The sequence below is a fragment of the Neophocaena asiaeorientalis genome, unplaced genomic scaffold, assembly GCF_003031525.2.
Source record: "Neophocaena asiaeorientalis asiaeorientalis breed wild unplaced genomic scaffold, Neophocaena_asiaeorientalis_V1.1 scaffold114, whole genome shotgun sequence".
Taxonomy (NCBI): domain Eukaryota; kingdom Metazoa; phylum Chordata; class Mammalia; order Artiodactyla; family Phocoenidae; genus Neophocaena; species Neophocaena asiaeorientalis.
Window position 1 is genome coordinate 12,582,835 of NW_020173116.1, and position 17,338 is coordinate 12,600,172.

General features: G+C 40.5%; 1 protein-coding gene across 1 annotated transcript in view; it reads left to right on the forward strand.

Annotated features, from left to right (window-relative positions):
• Nucleotides 1-2,342, forward strand: part of TMEM182 (transmembrane protein 182) — a 224,632-nt gene extending 222,290 nt beyond the window's left edge. The window contains exon 6 of the transcript XR_003003084.1: nt 2,219-2,342. The gene's annotated coding sequence lies outside the window, so the exon portion shown is untranslated. The remainder of the gene's footprint in view (nt 1-2,218) is intronic.
• Nucleotides 2,343-17,338: the final 14,996 nt, after the last annotated feature.

Genomic DNA, 17,338 nt, shown 5'->3' on the forward strand with positions numbered 1-17,338 from the left:
CTGAGAGGCCGTGTGTGCTGTGCTCAGCCCTGGGCTTGCACAGAGTCAGCACTCCATAAATACAATCTATTGTGCATTTTGACTAATACTATTGATATTGCAATAATAAAAAAATAATGAAGATAATAATTGGTTCTGATTCTTCATGGCTTCTTCAACTATGTTACAAGACAGAGATCTTCTGACAATGTAGAATTTGGCCACAAATTCTCTTTTTTGAATTACTGGAGTCATATTGAGGGTCCCCAGGTCCCTCTCAGCTGAGTTACATGTAAATGCAGTATTTTCCACAATCACTGACTTTTGTCGTTGTCTCTGATTTTCTCAGTCATCCATCAGTCAGCCAAGGCCAGCCTTCCCCACCCTGCTCAGCGGTTGGCACTCAGTGGCACCCCATCTAACCTGTTGTTTTCAGCTAAGCTCGGGCAAGTACACTATTTCAGTAGATGCAGAGCCAGCGCCCACTGGCGTGGTACGGACCAAGCGTGGCTGCAGTAGCTTGGGTGTCTGTGCTTAGATTATTCTAGGTGTCCACAGACCACTGTCTTCCTTTAACCCCAGTGGGCCAGCACCTTGGCTTTTCCTGTTTTAGCCTTCGAGAAGCTTGCTGTTATTACAGTCTTGTCTCAAACCCCAGATGTGTTTATCTGGCACTTACCTGCCAGTCTCCATCTGGGACACAGTTCCTACCATACTACGGACTGGAGTCCTAGAACTATGTAAAATTCTAAATGTCTACTTGACCTCAGGTATTATCTACTGCCTTCCCTACATATCCACGCTATCCTGTCTTTGGAGCTTTTTGGCAAATTCCTTATCAAATCCAATCTGTTTCTTAAGCCTTCCCTAATGGTTGCCATACTCATTGATCTTTTGCTTCTCAGTATTTCACTCTATTACAGATTATGTTTTCCTTTGTGTGTTACTTGTTCCATTTGAAGGTAGAAGACATCTCTGAGCTTTCTTTGAATCTTCCACTTGTCAGCCCTATGTACGATATCTGTTAATGGAGAGACTGATGAAATTACAGAATAAAGAAAGAACTTTCTATAGTTCCATAAATAAGTCTTGGATATTGTCATAAAGTCAGTATTTTAGAGACTGTATATATATATATACATTTATACATATATATATTAGCTGAAGGAATGCTGACATCAGAGTCCTAAGACTTGGTTCAGATCTTAGGTCTTCTACCTACTCACCTGTTATAGAAATATAAACCTTCTGACTCTGTTTGCTCATATTTTAAATAGAGATAATATATCTACCTAGTATTTTTTCTTGATGATTAAAATCAATAATGTATATGAACATGCTTAGAAAAGCACAATGTTATTATTGCTGGGATTCCTATATTTTATAAGAAATAGTGTCAAGATGAATTTTTGGTTTACCTTTATTGTGATTCTATTACCAATATCATTATATCATGACCAGGGAATATTTAGTTTTGATCAAATGGCTTTGCTTCCGGCATTTGTGTACCTGAGTCAAGAATATACCTGACTCAGTGCTGTTGATCACTGGTGGTCTGTCCATTCAGAAGATGATCATGGCTGTCTCACTTATATGGCCAGATTCAGATCTCACATAGGAAGAGAAGATAACATGGAAATGTCTGACCTCAAGCACTAGGATGGGAAAAGGAAAAATTCTTAAGAAAAAAAAAAAGACGAGTACAATCCATTGGTTCTGCTCAGATCAGACCTCCACCTCTTCAGTGCCTGAGCTCAGCCTCATCCCCTCTTCCCCATGGGTGGGCTGTGGGAGGCACAGGACAACACTGGTGATTTACAAGCCCCTCGATGGTGCTGTAAAGATAATGAAAGAGGCTGGATTTGACTTTGATTTTTCCCTTGAATCACTTACTTTTTAAAAGCCAATTACTTCTGGTGAATATTTATTTGCCTTTCCGGTTCTGCAAATTATTTATTTAAATAGTTCTTAAGAAACAGCTGTTTGGGATTCTGTTTAGGAGGATGCTTTGAACATCTACGGTACACAATTCCTTTATTAGTCAGTGGCTGCACATCCCAAATCAGATCCCTTTCCGTGGGGTCCCGCGCAGCTCTCGGAAGAGACGATGAACTGCTCTCTTGGCAGCTGTGGCAGGGTTAGAAGCACCCTGTGCCACTAACTGGCTTCTTTTAAACACTTTGGTCAAAGCCTTTAGTTAACATCGCTGCTCAGGTAAGAATGTTCTTATACTCCGCAGACTTCGTGAAGAGGAGGAATTATGCTGGTGAACAGAGCTGGTGGGATTTACCTATTGACATAGACAATGAGCTGTTCGAAGACATGAGGATGTGGGATGCATCCTGTCGCAGCGTCTGGCAGAAGGTACGTAGTCCATGTTTGCTAAAGTAATGATGGCCTGGATAGAGTCCAGCCCCACGCGTGGTATTTAAATCCTGTCTGTGGCATTCTTGCCAGCGTGTTCTAGAACACTTTCACTGACGGGGAACTCCGCAACTCTGGATATTGCAAACAGGGCTGGGCTGACTCACAATCAATGTGCTGGTGTATCTTCCCATTCTGCCTCTTGCCTCCAGGACTGTAAGCACCTTTGCCTACCTTCTTCAACCAACGTGGTCTGAAAACCCTCTCTCAATACCTCCCCTGCCCCGGTCAGAGTTTGCTGGAAAGAAAGGTTTTGACAAATCCTTCATTCTAAGGTATAAATAAGCAATACTAGCTGAGAATATTACAGTCTCTTGGACTCATTTGCATCTGATCAGAGCATGGATCTTTAAATTAAAAAAAGATCGAATCTCTATCTAAAAGTAAAGTTTCAGGCTCTCATCAGTGGCTGGAAGAGAATTCCTGCATTTTCCCCTTGCCAGCCGCAAGGCCTTCTAAGACCCTGAAATCTTACCTTGTGGGCAGCTGTTTCATATCCCTGTGCAGGATCTAAGAGGAGGCGTAAGCAAGCATCTTAGAGTGTTAAGACCTCAAGGTTAGCAAGTTCCCCCTTATTTCTTCCCGGGAATTTTGCATTATCCTGTTTTACCAATGATAAAATATTCGCCAATTTCAGCACAGTGATGTAATTTATGATTTTCCTAGTAAGTTCTTTTCTGTGATTTGGGAAATATAAGAGGTTTTTGGACTGTTCCATTGCTAAAATATTCCATCTGATTTTTGATGCTTTCATTCTCCTGAGAAAACAGAAACATTTTGCATTAAGGGAACTATTTTGTGAACACTCTAATCAATTCTAAAGAAAGTCCCTCAGTGTGAGGGGGCAGCCAGGACATTTAACTGAAAGCAGGTCTCAGAGCCAACCCCAGACCCAGGCATGGCAATTAGCAGAAGCACCGAGCCTATGCCTGGGGAATTAAGGTTTGTAAACCAGGTCTGCAGGCTCCCCAGTCCTCCTGGGACCTGCTGCAGCCCGGGAAGGGTTTGAATTGATTTCTGTCCCTGCTCAGAGATCTGCGGAATATGCCCACATAGCAAGAGAATGCTAGCATTACAGGAAGGACGTGCCTCTCACTCTCCTCACCGGATTGGTCCTGGTAGGCATTCATTTCCCTTTGGGACCCAGTGGAGCCCTTTGTAAATGGAGGTCTCACATGAGACCGGAGGGGCCTGCTGTTGTTTCCATGGGGGAGATGCTGAACGGATGTACTCTAGTTCCTGCTAGTTGCTCCCACTCATGGATACAAATACACAGACAGCAAAGTAGCAGTGGGAACAGCACAATGAAAGCACAGAGTTGGCAGCTTGGGTATAGAGAACAGAGATTGTTCCAAAGGAGAAAAGACAGGCTGCCGATGATAGGGGCACTGACGTAGATGCAATAATAGCAAGACCAGAGTCACAGGTATGAAGAGAAGACGTGGACGATCGCGATGCATCTGAGTAGAGCCTATTCAGCCCGAAAGCCCTTTCCTACATGCCAGTGTGAATATTTCAAGGGGAGGGAGGCAGGGCACACATTTCTCTCCCTCGCATAGTGAGTGTCTAGGATCATTAGGACTCCGAGTAGAAAAATGGAAATAATTTGACAAAATTCCCAGAGGCACCACATGATATAAAGCATGACATTTTTCACATATGTTTAGGCTTGTTGCAAAATGGGCAACGCTTCTAAGAAAAAGAGCTTTAAAAATGTAGATACAGAGTCAACTTTTGGTTATCTGAGCTCATGCAGTTGTGGAGGATAAGCAAGGAAATGAACATTTTTTTTAAGGCAGATAATCAAAAGCATGTATGTGTGGTTCTAGAGAGCAACGTGTGGGTGTGTGCGCAGATTTGGCATTCTGCGCGTTGCTTGATGTTAACGTGTATTTGTCTTCTATGAATACACGTTAGGGTGACTGGAGGAGCACAATAGGAGACCTGATTTCTAGTTTCTGTACTGCTGCTCCCTTGCTGTGTAACCCCGGAAGAGTCAGATTACCTCTCTGGCTGTCACCGGGAAAAAGAAGGCATTAGTCTTGCTATGCCCTTGAGGTACATCCCAGCTACAACGCGGGATGATTTGATTGGTTAGAGTGTCTGACATTCCAAGCATACCCTCTGATAACAAAGCTATGTATAATCTTGGAGCTGGAAGAAGAGGGAGACAATGAAAACAGCCCAGTCAGGAAAAGGAAAATAAGTGTCTGGGGGCAAAACAAGTGGATCATTTGAACTCAGATGCCTGTACTGAGGGTAGGTTTCAAGGCGCCTGCAGGTGTCTGTTCTGTGTGCCCAGAGCTCTGCTTCTGCCCTCAGGAGCCCGGTGACCCACTGTCCCCTGTGCACAGGGTAGTCACGGGACTGCACGTCTCCGTCCCAGATTTTGCTGCTCCCCTCCTCGTGGCCTGAATTGCAGAGTGAGACCAACTGCTCAGCCCTGCTGGGCAAGCCAATCCCCTCAACCACGGATCCCACCTGGGCCCCTTGTTCTGGTGAAACATGGGAAAAAGAAGAGTTGGAGGTTTCTAGCAATGTGAGGAAATGGCCAGGTGGGCAGATGGTAAAGTTACAGTTTGAAAAAAGCAAGTTGTTTTTTTTTTTTTTTAAATTGTAACTGATCCAATATTTTGCAAATAGATTGTCCTTTCATTGCCCTCTTCACATCCTGTTTCCCTATAGCTTCTAAAGCCAAGGCTGAGTCCTGAAGCTCAGGACACAGGGGAAGGGCTGAGAGGAAAAGACCGCAGCTCCTTCAAAGTTTCAGAGCTCACACTCAACTTTCTCAGGAAAGCCGTGACTTCAAGAGTCAAGTTTTGTGGGGAGAGGAAGGGGTTTCTAAATGATGAAATCCACACAAAGATGGAGAAGTGGTGGATTTCATCTCTGAGTTTTCCCATAAGTGAAGGAGAGGGGTGACTTAGAACAGGAAGTGGGGAGGGGAGCTCTTCTGGGAACTGGGAAGGTGAGGATGTACCATATTTTATTCAATAAATTCTCTATTCTTGTGCATTCGGGCATATCCAACTTCTTTATGAAATTATGCTTTAAATGAAGAACATCAAGGCAATACTGGGAAACATTTCCGTTTCTGTCTCTGCTATTAGTGAAATAGAATTCCTGCATTGGAGGGTCACAGCTCGGTGACCTAGACCCATGGAACATCAAAACAAAACAAAACAGACCAGCTGCACTGGAACCACCAGAGGAGGGGGTTGTGTGTTTTAAAGGTTCTGCGGGTAATTCTGGTGGGCATCCAGATCTAAGAACCTTTTTACTAAGGAGGCCACTGAGATGTCATTTCTATTTATAGATTTAAACATTAGTTTGTTTCTCAGCCTATTGTCCTTGGAGTATAATGTTAGGTAAGGTTCTGAGTTCCTCTAAGAAACAAACAGACAAAGCAAAACAAGTCTGGTGGCGTTTGCTGAAGTGCAGGAGTTTTCCCCGAGCCTCCTCGTGAAGCGCACACTTGGGTTTATGCTCCAACAATGAAGATACTAGCTGGGTTTATGAAGCTTCCTTCTACAGGCTCTGTGGGGAGGTATTGCCATTCTTGTTATTTTCTGTGTCAGGGGAATATGCAGAGAATCACGTAGGTGGAAATCTAGGCAGTGTTTCCCAAACTCTGCTCCATGGAACACTCACGTGAGAGAGAGAAAGAGATTTAAGTGGTAAAATAAATTTGAAGCAAATATTCTCTGGAAGGTCACAATTGATATGAGTAATGTTTAAAGTGGTGTGAAGTCTTATATGAGGAAGAATTATTTAGTTTTTTGTTTGTTTGTTTTTGTTTTTTAATACCAAATGAGACCCTTCATCTTAACATTTTGTGGGACGTGGTGTGTTGTGGACACCGCTTAGGAAATGTTGACCTATGACATCCTACAGAGGAGGCTTAATAAATAAACAAATAGTTTAATAAAGAGCTCTCCGGTTATGGTGGAAAAAAAGAAAATGTGCTTTACCCTAACTCTATAAACTGGTTCTAGTCCTTCATTCCATTAATAGCACAGACTTAATCTTTCTGAGCCTCTATTTCTCCACTTCTTATAAGGGCAACATGAGGACCAAGTGAATTAATTCAGCTATAGTCCAGCAAAGCATCTGCTGTAGAGTCAACGTCTCTTGGTACTTACACCAATTCTACCCCCTCCAGGGTTTTCATAATAGTGGCTGAATTGATGCCATGTGATCAAGTGCAAGGCCGACCCACCAGCACGCCTTCTTGGGGGGGGGTCAGACCTGCTCATGTTTACCTACCTGCTTACGTTTACCTGCCTCTCCTCACACGTGAGCCCACCACACCTCCAGCTCCTTCGAGGCAGGGACCGTGCTTCCCTTACCAGTATGTCCTAATCCAGGGCTGTCCTGGTCTTCTTGAAGCTGTGTGATGGGGCAGTCCTGCTCCAAACAGGGGGATTCATAGCAGGGACTTGGTGTTTTCATTCATTCTTTTCTGTTACTTCATATCTGGCCCATTCTATTTAACTATTTCGGGTCGTCCCCTCTTGATGAAGATGAAGTTGAGATTTGCTGCCCTTCTTCAGAAGTAAAAGTGGATGCGGGCAGGTGGGTAGGAACTTGAAGTGAGACCAGACATTGCTGAAGGAGTCGGGCCCCCCCTTTCTACAACCCCAAAGCATCCACGTGTGTTCTGATGCCCGCAGGACACATTGTTCTGAGATCGAATGTGGGCTGTACATTTTCCTGCCAGTGTGAGAGGACTACGTTCTCAGAGAACAGTCCTAAAGCCATCAGGGTGGGAAGCAGAGAAGGGACTTGATGCTTCTCCTCTCACGTGTGTGGTCACTCTGCTGGGCACTTTGCTTTCATTGTCTCTTTCTACCCTCATAACAGCTTTGTGAAGTAGACATTATTGTCCCCATGTTAGATGACACCCATGATTTAAGTAAAGTGCCAAACACATAGAGTAGTTATGTCCTCCATAAAATGGAGCCTCTATTATTATTTGTCCCCAAATAGGAAGAAACAGGCCTGAGATCTACTTAACAACTTTTCCAAGGCCACAGAGTAAAAAAATGGCAAAAACAGAGTTTCAACCAGGTATTCTGACTCATAAATCTCTGCAGTTTCTCCTCCAATCCTTGCTTTGTAGAATAAATAAGGAAAAGAGCTTTGTTGCTGAGATGTGATGCTACTTTCTTCCTCCTACTCCTTTGTTTTGACCTTTTAAAATTGGGAAATACAGTTGACTCTTGAACAACATGAGTTTGAACTGAGCAGGTCCATTTATGCATGGATTTTTTTTTAAATAGTAAATACTACACAATCCTCAATTTGTTGAATCCATGAATGTGGAACCATGGATGTGGAGGGTCAACTATATATTATAGTTGGATTTTAGACTAAAGGGAGGGTCAGCACTCCTAACCCCCATGTTGTTCAGGGTCAACTGTATAACACAAAAACAGAATCGTAAAATAATCACTAATACATCTTAGTGCATTATTATATAGCTAAGACTGTGAAACAACCATCTCAGTTCCAAACTTCAGAAACCCCAGGGCCACCCAAGGAAAGGGTAACCACTCTCTTCTAGATAATCTTCCCTGCTCTTCTTTGTAGTTTGTACGTATCTCAAACCACATTATCATTATTATTTTTTGGCTGCATCACGTGGCTTGCGGATCTTAGTTCCCTGATGGGGATTGAACCCAGGGCCACAGCAGTGAAAGCACTGAGTTCTAACCACTGGACCGGCAGGGAAGTTCCTCAAATCACAGTAATTTAATTCTCCCTGCTTTAAAAACCTTATATTAATGGATCATACAGAGTGTACTGTTCTGTGTCTCACTTCTTTCAGTCAACAGTATGGTTATGAGATTCACCCATGAGCATTCCTGTTGCTCCAGATCCTCATCAACATTTAGTATTGTCAGAGTTTTGGATTTTGGCCATCCTAATAGGTGTGTAGCAGTATCTCGTCGTCTTAAGTTGCAATTTAATAGTGGCATAAGATGTTGAATGTCTTCTCATTTGCTTACTTGCTGTCTGTAAGTTTTCTGTGATGAAGTGTCCGTTCGGGTATTTTGCCCATTTTAAATTGAGTTGTTCATTTTCTTATTGTTGAGTTTTAAGAGTTCTAAGAATATTTTGGATGAGTCCTTTATCCGACGTGTCCTTTGCAAATATTTTCTCCCAGTCTGTGGTTTGTCTTCATATTCTTTTGACATTGACATTTGCAGAAGCTTTTAATTTTAATGAAGTCCAGTTTATTTTTCGCTTTCATGGATTGTACTTTGATGTTGTATTTAAAATCATCATCATATCCAAGATTTATCCTATGTTATCTTCTAGGAATTTTATAGTTTCACATTTTACATGAAGGCTTATGATCCATTTTTAGTTAGTTTTTGTGAAAGATATAAAGTCAGTGTCTAGATTCATTTTTTACATGTGGGTTTCCAGTGGTTCCAGTATTTTTTTCTGAAAATGCCATGTTTGTGCCATTGTATTGCCTTTGCTACTTTAAGATTAATTCATTGTGTTTATATGGGTCAGTTTTGGCACTCTACGTTCTGTTCTATTTATCTACTGTCCGTTATTTCTCCAATACTACACTCTTGATTACTGTAGCTTTATAGTAAGTCTTGATGTCAGTTAGCCTTAGTCCTCCAACTTTGTTCTTCAGTATCATTTTGGCTATTCTGGGTCTTCTGCCTTTCCATATAAACTTTTGAATCAGTTTGACAAGATCCACAAAATAAACTGCTGGGATTTTGATTGGGTTTGCATTGAATCTATAGGTCAAGTTAGGAAGAACCAAGATCTTGACAATAAATATTGAGTCTTCCTATCTGGGAACGTGGAATATCGTTCCACTTTAGTTTTTCTTTGATGTCTTTCATCAGTTTTGTAGTTTCCTTCATGTGGATCTTACACATATTTAGTTAGATTTATACCTAAATGTTTCATTTTCGGGGTGCTAATGTAATGAGGCATACCTCATTTTATTGCATTTTGCTTTATTGCGCTTCATAGATACTGCATTTTTTACAAATTGAAGGTTTGTGGCAACCCTCCATCAAGCAAGTCTATAGGCACCATTTTTTTTTTTACTGCATTGGCAGGCAGATTCTCAACCACTGCGCCACCAGGGAAGCCCTATAGGCACCATTTTTCCAACAGCATTTTCTCACTACATGTCTCTGTGTTACATTTGGTAATCTCACAGTATTTTAATATTTTTATTATTATTATATTTGTTATGGTGACCTATGATCAGTGATCTTTGATGTTGCTGCTGTGACTTGGTGAAGGTTCAGATGATGGTTAGCATTTTTTAGCAATAAAATATTTTTTTAATTAAGGTATGTTTTGTACTGAATACACTGTCTTTTTAGACATAATGCTCTTGCACACTTAGTAGACTACAGTATAGTGTAAACATAACTTTTATATGCACTGGGAAACCAACAAATTTTGTGACTTGCTTTACTGCAGTATTTGCTTTATTGTGGTGGTCTGGAACTGAACCCTCAATATCCCCAGTGTATGCCTTATGTGTATTTGCATTTGCATTTGTTCATTGCTAGTATATAGGAAAGCAGTTGCATTTTTACATTAACCTTGTACCCTACAACATTGCTATAATTACTTATTATTTCCAGAATTTTTTCTTGATTCCTTCAGATTTTCCACATAGATGATCATGTTGTCTCTGATCAAAGACAGTTCTATTTCTTCCTCCCCAATATATAGACCTTATATTTCATTTTCATGTTTTATTGTGTTAGCTAGGTCTTCAAGTACAATGTTGAAAGTCAGTGGTAAGAAAGGACATCTTTCAGTTGTTCCTGTTCTTAGCAGAAAAACATCTAGTTTCCTGCTGACAGTTTTTATCATGAATGGGTGTTGAATTTTGTCAAATGCTTTTTCTGCATCTTTGGATATGATCATGTGATTTTTCTTCTTTAGCATACTGATGTGTTGGATTACATGAATTGATTTTTGGATGTTGAAGCAGCATAACAGGGAAAAATCCCATTTGGTCATGCTGTATAATTCTTTTTATTCATTGTTGAATTTGATTTGAGAACTTTTTATATCTATGCTCATGAGAGAAATTGAGCTTTAGTTTTCTTGTATTATTTTTCTATTTTGATATTACGTTTTGATATTAGGGCAATGCTGGTCTCATAGAGTGTGTTGGGAAGTATTCTCTCTGCTTCTATCTTCTGCAAGAGATTGTAGAGAATTGGTATAATTTCTTTGTTAATGTTTGATAGAATTCACCAGTGAACATGTCTGGGCCTGGTGCTTTCTCTTTTGGAAAGTTATTGTTGATTCAATTTATTTAATAGATGTAGGCCTATTCAGTTTGTCAATTTCTTCTTGTGTGAGTTCTGACATATTGTGCCTTTCAAGAAATTGGTCCATTCATTAGGTTATCCATTTGTGGGCATAGAGTTGTTCATAATATTTCTTGATTATCTTCTTCAAGTCCATAGGAAATGTAGTCCGCTCTTTCATTTCTAATATTAGTAACTTGTCTTCTTTCTTTTTTCCTAATTAACTTGGCTAGAGACGTTGATTTTATTGATCTTTTCATAAAACCAGCTTTTGGTTTTGTTGACTTTCTCTATTGATTTCCTGTTTTCAATTTCATTGATTTCTGCCCTAATTTTTATTATTTCTTTTCTTCTGCTAATTTGAATTTAATTTGTAATTTTTTCTAGTTTTCTAAGGTGGAAATTTCAATTATTGATTTTAGATCTTTCTTCTTTTCTAATATATGCATTCAATGCTATAAATCTTCCTCTAAACACTGCATTTGTTGCATCCCACACATTTTGGTAAGTTGTATTTTTGTTTTCATCTAGTCCGAAATAATTTTAAATTTATCTGGAGATTTATTCTTTGACTCATGTGTTATTTAGAAGTGTATTATTTAATCTTCAAGTATTCAGGAATTTTCTAGGCATCTTTCTGCTATTGATATCTAGTTTAGTTCCACTGTGGTGTGAAATTTGACATTGTATGATTTCTAATCTTTTAAGATGTGTTTTATGGCCCAGAATGTGGTTTATCTTGGTGAGTGTTCCATGTAAACTAAGGAAGAATGTATATTCTACTGTTGTTGGATGACATATGATGTATCTAGGTGTCAGTTATATCCAGTTGTTTGATGGTGCTGTTGAGTTCAATGCATCCTTACTGATTTTTCTGCCTGCTGGGTCTGTCAATTTCTGATAGGGGGATGTTAAAGTCTCCACATATACTATATTATTTATCTATTTCTCTTTGAAGTTCTCTCAGCTTTTCAGTTTTTGCCTCATGCATTTCAGTGTTCTGTTGTTAGTTGAATACCCATTAAGGATTAAGGATTGTTATATCTTCTTGGAATATTGACCATTTATCATTATGATACAGTCCTATTTATCCCTGATAACTTTCCTTGCTCTGAAATCTGCTATGTCTGAAATTAATATAGCTACTCCTGCTTTCTGTTGATTAGTGTTAACATGTTATATCTTTCTTTTTTCTTTACTTTTAATCTACATGCTTCTTTATATTTAAAGTAGGTTTCTTGAAGACATATAGTTGGATCTTATTTTTTGATACACTTAGGCAATCTCTGTCTTTCAGTTGGTACATTTTCTTAAAGTGATTACTGCTAAAATTGGATTAATATCTACTGTATTTGTTACTGTTTTCTCTTTGTTACCCTCATTCATCATTTCTATTTTTCTCTTCCACACTTTTCCTGCCTTTGGTAGTTTTAATTGAGCATGGTATATGATTCCATATTCTCTTCCTTCTTATCATATCAATTATACTTTTTTAAAACTTTTTTAAATGCCCTAGAGTTTGCAATATACATTTATGAATAATCCAAGTTCATTTTCAAAAAAAATAGTATACTGCCTCACGATAGTGCAAGTACCTTATAAAAACAAAATACTCCTGCTTCTTTTATCCTTTCCCTTGTATCATTGTTGTCATTTATTTCACTTATATATAATCATAGATGTATACTTTTATATAAGTACATATATATGTACGTGTATATATGTACATATATATTCATATATGTAAAGATAATTGACAACATTATTGCTATTTTTATTTGGAATAGACTGTTATCTTCATGTCAATTAAGAATAAGAAAAATAAAAGTTTATACTTTATCTTCATTTATTCATTATCTGATGCTCTTTCTTTCTTCATGTAGATACAAGTTCCTTTTCTTAATCATTTAATTTTTTTGCAAGACAGGTCTACTGGCAACAAATTCCCTCAATTTTTGTTTGTGAAAGTCTTTATTTCTCATTCCCTTCGAAGAATAATTTATCAGGGTATAGAATTCTAGGTTGGTGGTTTTCTTCTCACAACATTTTAAGTATTTCACTCCATTCTCCTTTAATTTGAATGGTTTCTGAGGAGAAGTTAGGTGTAATTCTTATCTTTGCTCCTATATAGGTAAAGTTGATTTTTGTTTGTTTGTTTTTACCTTCTGGTCTCTGCCCAAATTTTTCTTTATTTTTAATTCTCTGAAATGTGAATTTGATATGCCTAGATGTGATTTTTTGGCATATACCCTGCTTGGTGTTCTCAGAGCTTCCTGCATCTGTGGTTTGGTGTCTGACAAGAATTTGGGGAAAATTCTCAGTCATTATTTCTTCAAATATTGCTTCTATTCCTATCTCTCTTTTTTTTTTTTTTTTTTTTTGGTGTCCCCATGATGCCCCTGTTATTTCTTTGTAGTTGTCCCAGAATTCCTTGATAGTCTCTTTTTTTCTTAATTTCAGTCTTTTTTTCTGTTTCTCTTGAGCTTTGGAATCATCTATTGTCATATTCTCAAGCCCAGAGATTCTTTTCTCAGCTGTGTCCAATCTACTTATGAGCCTGTCAAAGATGGTCTTTATTACAGTGTTTTTTTATCGCTACCATTTCTTTTTGACTCTTTCTTAGAATTTCCATCTCTCTGCTTACATTATCCATCTGTTCTTGCATGTTTTCTGCCCTTAGCATATTAATCATAGTTTTTAAAAATCCCCCATCTGATAGTTCCAACATTCCTGCCATATCTGACTTTAGTTTTGATACATATTCAGTCTCTTCAAACTGTATTTTTTGCCTTTTGATATGCCTTATGATTTTTTATTGCAAGGTGGTTATGATCTACTGCATGAAGGGAACTGTAATAAATAGACCTTATTAATGTAGTGGTAAGGTGTGGGGTGCGGGGAAGTGTTTTACAGTCCTATGGTTAGGTCGCAGTCTTTTAATGAGTCTGAACCACTGGACCCTAATCTTCACAAGAGTTTTTCATCCCCCCCAAGCCCCCACCTCTGTTAAGTGTAACACAATGGCTTAAGAAGGCTGGAGTTGGGTATTTCCCTTCCCCCACGTCATTTAGGCTCTGAGAAAACCCCATCGGGTAAAGTTTCTCCTGAGGGCACACCTTGCTAGGAAGAAGAGATACTCTGTTTTATTTCAGAATGGTTCCTTTTCCCCTCCCCCTGTAGGAAGCATAAGGGGATTTTTTTCTCCAGTATTCACTTTGAGGATCTTATAGAGTTCCTAGAGATAAAACTCACAAAAAATATGGGGCCCTGGTATGACTGGGTCCCCCTAGAGTTTTTAACTCTCAAATCTGTCCACACTGGGCCTCCAGCAATTTGTCAAGTACAGTTCTCTGGTTCCTGTGAAGGTTTCAACTCATTGGTTCCTGCTCTAGTACATTATAATTCTTTGTATTTGCCTGTATGTCTTTCCAATTTTAGGACAGTGGTGTGCCCTGTAACCTCACTTATATGACTGTTCTTAAAAGAGTTGTTGATTTTTCAGTTTGTTCTGCTTTTTACTCGTTAGGATGGAGTGGCAACTTCTAAGCTTCTTATGTGCTGTACCCCAAAACCGGAACCATCCTGTTTTAGTACTGAAAGTGCTATGTTCCTAGACAGTCTTCAGTCCTGGGCAAACTGGGATAGTTGGTCGCTCTTTGAATATTTTATAATTTAGTTATCCATTTTGATAATCATGGCAATCATTTGTTTTTCCATATTTTGGGCTATTGTGAATAACACAGCTGTGGGTATTTGTATACCTCTCTCTTAGTGGGGTTGTTCAGGCATTTCTGTGGGTTATGTACACAAGAATGGAGTTGCTGGGTCTCAGGATATGGGTACTTTCAACCTCAGTAGATTAACACCGAACAGCTTTCGAAAGTCTTTATACCACCACTCCCATGTGGGTGTATGAGGATTTCATTTGCTCATCATTCTCACTATCACTTGGTATTGTCATCCTTTAGTTTTAGCAGTGCTGGTTTGTATGTAGTGACATCTTATTGTTTCAGTTTATCCTGGCACCATTTTAACTGTGTGTCCCAGGATTCTATGAGAATCCATGCAGACCTGGGGTGTGGTTACCTGGCAAGTCTTTTATTAGGCAGCCGGATCTCCAATATCCATTGCTTTGGGGATGTCAGTGCTGTTACTGTACACGATGGAACATACTTCTCTTAAACTCACTTTTAGAAGCAAGGACGACTCTTGGCTGTATATGAACAAGCAGGTGGGCTCTCAGCAACAGGTGATGTCCCCATGTCCAGAAGCATCACTAGCTTGAGCCGCCCAATCCCTGTCCTCCATCCTGGTCTCACCACCACGATCATCAGGGACTTTGTAATGTTATGGACATTGTCAATCTCTCCTGTGTCTCTCTATAATCTTGGCAAGAGCACGGAAGCAAATCCAGCCAAGGTACTCTTTCCCTGTGGCATCCCAACAGCAAGGTTCTCATGTGCACACGCTGGACCCTGTTCTACCTCCCCAAGAGTGGTAAGAAAGTCACTGGCCACACTGAGAGAGATCAAAGTGCTATCCAAACTGGCCAAGCACATGATTAAACCAGGATATATTGTTTGGATACTCTTCTCCCGACTAGAGACATCCTGATGGGGCTGCCTAACCAGATGCCATGGAGGTTGGGGTGCTGCTGTCTCTAAAGGCCGCTCCTCCCTGGAACACCACCCAGAGGTACCCAGACATCAAGAATTGTGGAGACAGGGCCCAGCCAGGCATTCATCAGCTCACTTCCTGCAGCATGCCATCTCCTGCACTAGCCCTGATCAAAATAGAGACTAAATTTAGAGAGAAGTTGTGCCGACCGTGGACTTCAGAGCTGCCCCTTCAAGGTCTCTGAGAATTCTTTGCCCCTGGGATGCTGTGATGACTTTCCCTTGGACTGTGGCATGGAAGATTTCCCTCCTTTTTGAATCTTATTTGCGTCACCTAAGCGGACTGACTTATTTTTCTGTCAGTTTTTGCCCTTTCTGACTGACTTGACCGACTAACAACGTCCCCAGCTTCCACATGGCCACACCTGCTTTCCCCGCCCCTCACCTCTGATTCCAGGTGGGAGCTGAGGGGTGTTGAGCCTCAGTGACTCCCACTGCTGGGTAATTTGGTTTGTTCTTTGTGACAATGTACCAAATATTGAGCCCTGCCCTGGTGTTTCAGGAAAGGATCACACCTCTCACCCTTCCCAGAAGGTAAAATGTTGACAAAGGCAGAGATCCTTACTGAGGAGCTGTCACTGTCAGGTCCTCAAGGTTTTTTAATACTCTGTATAGATCCAGATTGGCACCGAAACACACTCACAAACTATGTTTTTGGAAGAACTGGAGGGTAAGCAGAATCTCAGGACTTCCGGGGAAAGAACCAACTTCCTCCACTCTTCCCACATATCCAAATTCAAACGCTGTTTATGATTTTAAAATGGTATATACAATCACACAGCAGGAAAGTGCCAGAAAGGGCTTCTGGCTAAGATAGACACTCAAAAAGTGAGGCATTTGTTCGAAAAACTTCAGGCTCTTCTCCCCCAAATCCCCTCCTATGCTTAATATCCAGAAAGTTGAAAGAAAAACGCATTTTTATCAATTGCTCAAGAGCTTTGGCTATCCTGCTGGAGTCGCCTTCTGCGGCCTCAGCCCGCGATGGTGACACCAACCCAGGAACTGCTTTCTCCCCTTGCGATGGCTTTTGCTCACTGCTCCAAAGATGCAACTTCAGGGTCATCCCAGGCCACTCTTTAGCTTGGAGCGGAGGTCTACACACAGTGGATTTGGCTGTCTCATTGCAGCACCAGCTGGTCGTCTCTGGTAGGAAAGAATTGAAAGAGTATTTTACACCATGGAAATTGTCTTCCAGGCCCAGATGGACCGTCGCTGTTCTAGCTTTGACAGGCCGGGATAGATATATTCAGAAAGCCTTCCAGCTATTTAGTAACTCTTCCAAAACACTGTCAGCACCCATGCTAGGGAGCTAGGAGTGGGAAGGAAGTCTAAGTAGGGAACTAAACCTAGTTAGTATATATTTGCATAATTATCTTGCAGTGAATGGATGTGTGGTTGGTGGCAGGTTGGAGGTCGCCATGGACACTGAAAGCCAGGAAGGACTTGAACTGCCCTGGGTCAACACCTCGCACCCCTTCCTGAAAACTCCTGTGCATTTTAAGTGTTGGGTTAAAAAAAAAGCAGAACTCCTCCAAAGCAGGTCACCTGGGAGCAAAACAGATAAGTTTGGGCCCCAGACCCTTGGGTATGCTTCCTGTACGCCCAGGGGCAGGGGTCAGCTCTGGCCACGTCCACCTGCAGCCTCTCCAGCAGGGTGGGGAAAGGAGGAGGCGATGGCAGCAAGATCTCTGCGGTCACTAAGGGATCAAAGATGCTGGGCAAAAGCAAGTATTTTAAAAACAAGATTATAAAGATACTGTCGAATTCATGGCAGCAGTGCCCTGAATTTAAATATAGCTCTGTGACTGTTAGCAAAATGCTGTGGTTATGAGATGACTATTAATATAGCTGTTTGCCTGAGACAGACAGAAGGGGGGTGGGGGGAGAGTGAGAGAGAGAGAAACTTCACCTGAGTTATGAAAGCTCATTTATTTTTAGGCT